Raw genomic sequence first — 5,165 nt, 5'->3', positions numbered from 1 at the left:
TATGGTTTGTAAGTAATTTATGGCTAACTCATGTATACATCCAGCCTGTTTTACCTTCAAGATAAAAGAATTCAAAGCTGCTGCTTCTCAACACCGCACCCTATATGCGCTAATTGCCACACCAGGCACTCGAAAAAGACATTTTCTCTCATTGTGCTATCAGTCCTGCACAGCATACGTGCGAGGATGTACTTGTGTAAACAACATTTGGGTTTTTTTTTTCCAGCTATGTGAATAATTTACCCCCCCCCGCAATGGCTCAGACCTTGTCCTTAATCACACAACAGTGGCGGCAGGCTTTTTGTCCAGCCATGCTCTACTGCATTACTTTTTTTTTTCTTTCCACTTGGGGAAACAGTGGATCTTCTGTAATTCCTCTACTTTCTATCATAACTGATGTATCCGACACTGCTTTCCAAGAATACACACGTAACACAGACTGCCACTGACATCTAAATACATAAACTCTGTATGCACGCACATCATTTAAGGTATGAAAACTCTCAGAGGCACACACAGACATGCACACAGCAGGGAAGACAAATGATCTTCTGCTGCTTGATCCTATGAGACTCATAAGCAATATGCTCCTCTAAAGGTGAGACATTAGCAAAGTGCAAAACTGTGTGCAGGATGCTTTATTTCAGGGGACGACTTCAAATAAGTGAATCCAGTTATGTGAGTAAAGTTCACCAAGGAACCAGTAACACAATGGAATAGTTAGTAGGCGAGGTAAACAAAACAAAATCTCAAACACATTTTACATTGTAAAATGGTCAGCGAAATTCTTCTTTGTGTCAGTGTAAAGAACTTTAAAAACACATTTAATCCCTGAGATTATTTTAACATAAGAAATAGAAGCGCAATGTCAACAATACAGTTTTTCTATGGCGTAAAGAAATGCTGTTGAAGTCTATCTGTATGATTCTTTGGGCTTAAATTGTAAAAAGTAAATGTGTACAATGACAGAAAAAGTTCTAGTATTTCATTGCCCAGATTGTAAAGCTGCAAAATTTATGACAAAGCAGTTAAAAGCCCAAAATTTATGCCCATCTTCACATTTTCTAAAGCTGCCCAGTGGGCTAGAATGGAGCAGGCTGATCCCGGCCCCCAGGCCTTATGTTTAACACCCCTGTTTTACACTCTAGAGGCAGAGTAAAATTAAAGTATTCAAAGTCTTCTGTAATTTACCCAGGACTCAGGATATTGCAGTATACCAAAAAAAAAAGAAACCTAGAAAAATATGGAGTATTTTAAAGAGAACACTGAGCAGAACAACGACTCAGTTTCAAACATTTGTTTCAATAAATGTTTTACGTATCCTGTATAACATAACATCTTCCTCTGAGACTCTGTGCATTCAAGAACAACAATATGTGGAAAACCTTACATCACAATCAGGTTCCTCCCAGTGTAGGTGATGAGAGGACTTTTTGCTGCACTTAGCTGCATAAATTTGCACAATAATGATGAAAATGGTGGTACATTAGGGCTAAGTACCTCTTGCATCAGTATAAGCTAACCTAGCTCTAATGACTGTGGATGTTCATGTTTAGATGGAACGCCTGCGAAGTAACACTGCTGTTCACACACCAAGTGTAATCACATGTAACGCAATTATGTGGAAGCGCAAACAATGAAGCCAGCTGTCGGACTCGGAATAAGGCTGGAAAATGGAACGGGAAGCAGTGGTAAAAGTTAAACATGAAATGCATTATTTACAGGCTTACACACATAAAGCACACATAGGCTAGACTCGTGGAGGCAAACAAACACAGACCTGAACTTGAATAATACACCAGTAACCAGCTGTGACTATTTGCAGTTCATTTTGAACAGTGCATATGTTTGTTTTGCATCACAGCCGGAAAAGAATAACATCTTGTGACCTCAGATGCAACCAGCAGTAAGGTTTTTTTATAGCCAAAACATAGGCGAAAATGTGAAAATACTGCTTTTAATACACCAAATATCACTGTGTGAGTGCAATATTAGTATTTGTGTTCATCCATTAACACAGCTCAGTTAGGTGGTCTTACCGGAGTGTCCAACGTCTCATTTGTAGCGCAGATGATGTATTAGTTTTATTAGCAAAATGTTTCTAAGAGAGGCTTGAAAAATCCATATCATCTCACCCAGTTATTATTTATAAAACGGTCGATCTGTTACTTCGTGCCTCCAACCACAAGTCATTAATATTCATATCTGAGAGCACAACAACAGAACATCTCTTCTGGGCAACAATATCGATCGCTCTTCTGCATCCAAGAGATTCACCAGGTTCTTTGTAGTGAACACCAGTCAATTAATGCCTCACATATTACATTATTCATCCTGCAGGGCTTTCTTGCCTTTAATTCCTACTGACATTTAATGAACAGTAAGTGGCAGATATACGGAACTATCACACAGTTGGATATAATTGCTAGAGGACCAAAATGGTTTTAAAAAGCGAGAGGTGAAAGGATATAGGATATAGGAGAAATTAGCTCCTGTTCCTCAGGGGTGGAAAACGTACTGAGAAACTATGCAATAATTCAATGAAGGCACATGCATTTAAATGTTAAATATCAAAATTGAGCATAAATTGTTTTAGGTGCAAAACAACTTATGAATCTGGTTATCATTTGAAGGTAAATGTGAAGATGTTAAGTACTGTATAAAAAAGATTAAAAAAGCAATACAGTGTACAAGTCAAAGACGTGCTTTTTTTAAACAATATAATAGTTTACTGTTCTTTTTAAAATAGAACTTAATACCATAAATAGCAATGCCATTGAGGAAAAAAATTAAAAGCATGCTAATGTGGGAATGTAAATTTATTCGTGAAGGTTATTTCAGTTGATTTGCGATTTGTCTCTGTTGGGGAAAGGCAATTTATTTTGCAGCGCTTGCATGTCTAAGAATTATGTTAAGGTTTAGTTATCAATGGAGCACCATGACTGAGCCTTCTGTAATAAATTAATCACTTTGAGGCAGCATTTATCTTGGGGGTATTTGTTAAAATGTTGAACAAATCAGATGTCTCATAATAGTGCAAGGAGTAGAGCACTGAGACAAAAGCTGGTAGCCTGACATAGTTCATCTGTGCTCTCTCACATCATTGAATACCTTTTCACTATGGCAAATGTCTTTATACTGTATGTGTAAACAATGCCCTTATCTAATTTAAATTACCACATTTAAGTTATTTTGTGTTGTTTTGATCACTTTCCTTAACTTCTATGCACTTTTTTCATAAATGTCTACAATATCAAGTGGAAAAGCCATTCATTTACTAGTATTGTGATTTTTCTATAATTATTTATTGAGACTTTAGCCAAGAACAATGTTTTCACATGCCACTGTGTTGTAGCGATGAGTGACCTTTAGCCACTAATCATTTTTAAGGTTGTTTATAGTGTTTCTATAATTGTGCGGTGTATAGGGCACAAGAACTAACATCTGTCTGTTAACACATCAGGTAACTATGTATCGAGAGAAGTAAACTTAACCTCATCTGCCAAGTTACTGTTGAGTTATTATTGCCAAAACACTTCACATTCCCCATGAGGATTGCTGGAGCAGCTCCTGCACTGAAATGCTGTACTTTCCTACATAGCTCCGCTGGGACTGCAGGTCTTGGTCGGACAGTAGGACAATCAATTTTCCTGATGAAGTAACTATGTATTGAGAGAAGTAATCTTGATATTGTTTGCCATATATAGTAACAATTTCTGTGTATATTTATTGAAAATGTTAATGATTTATTGTTAAAATTATTTATCAAAGAAGTTGTGTTACAGCAGCCAAAACAACTTAAACGACTAAAATAAATACAATATCACAGAATATAGGTCAAAAAATATACCAAAGAAAGGGTTCATATAAAATCAAAATTATAAATGAAAAAAAGAGCTCAATAAAGTAAAATCTAAATATGATAAATCTAACAAGAGTGTGTGTATTGTGTTAGAAAACATTTTCTGTAAAAAGCATCAGGAATCCGAACAGTGTGCTGATTTTTACTGGATTCTAACATCAACAGCAATGGCAGAGCCCCTCAGTAAGTAATATAGAGATGTTTAGGCAACAAAAATGTTGTTTCACAGTATTGTCTGGGACTACACCACTTTTCAGTCATAGCTATTTACATTCCTCTACATTTTATCTTACCACTCAAGTTAACATCCCAGTCCACTCACACAGTCCTGAAGCTATGCACACTCAAACTGTGGTCCAGGAAGTGCGAGTATGGCAACGTCTTGCTGTGATACTCTATGATGCACTAGACTGTGTTCCCTCTGAGTTTTAATCTGCCTACTCAGTTATTATTGGCCAAACACTTCACATTCCCTATGATGATTGCTGGAACAGCTCCTGCACTGAAACCCTGTCCTTTCCTCAATAGCTCCACTGGGATTGCAGGCCTTGCTCTGGGCAGTAGAACTGTCAGCACAGTCAGCTAGTGAGGATTCTCCATTACCAAGAATATAATGAGAAAAACACCCACTAGTAAATACTATACATGTAAGCAATACATGTAAACAATCCAGCAGGGATAAAGTTATTTTTATGATTTTTTTTATGTTTAAGAAGTTCATGCAATGTGTTACATACTCAAAGTAAATTATTTTAACTCAAGTATTATTTTTATTATTATTTGCTCTTGCCTCTTGAAGGGACCTTTTTTTTTTATTTAAAATCAACTGGGAAACAGTCTTTCATGAAGTACAGTACATTCAAAGTGCAGCCATTATTATTGTGGAAAATCAAGAAAGTTTGTATGGAAATTTAGCTGCCAATACTTTGCTGTGATTTATTGGTGAATTGTTTGAATAGTAAATACACTTGACTTTAGGTGCATTAAAATTCTCCTCATAACGTCTCTATCATTTGGTTTGAGTCCACATGTGGTCTTTTTAATTAATGGCCCAAGATTTAGAATGAAGCCCATGTCTATCGATCCACACAACCATCCATTTTCTGTACCCACTTTTTGCTTGTCAGGGTCGTGACAGGGGGCCAGAGTCTATCCCAGCATGCACTAGGGTAATGGAAGGCAGACGTGCGTGAAATGCACTTGTTTATGTAAAGTGATAGAGACTGAGAATGTTGGAGCAGAAAGATTTGTCCATTAAAATGTCAATTGATGCTGTAATTACTGCCAGGTGATGCATTCAGTA

Source organism: Astatotilapia calliptera, chromosome 23 (assembly GCF_900246225.1).
Source record: "Astatotilapia calliptera chromosome 23, fAstCal1.2, whole genome shotgun sequence".
In the NCBI taxonomy this organism is placed as follows: domain Eukaryota; kingdom Metazoa; phylum Chordata; class Actinopteri; order Cichliformes; family Cichlidae; genus Astatotilapia; species Astatotilapia calliptera.
The sequence above is the reverse complement of the archived record's forward strand: the minus strand, read 5'-3'. Positions refer to the sequence as shown.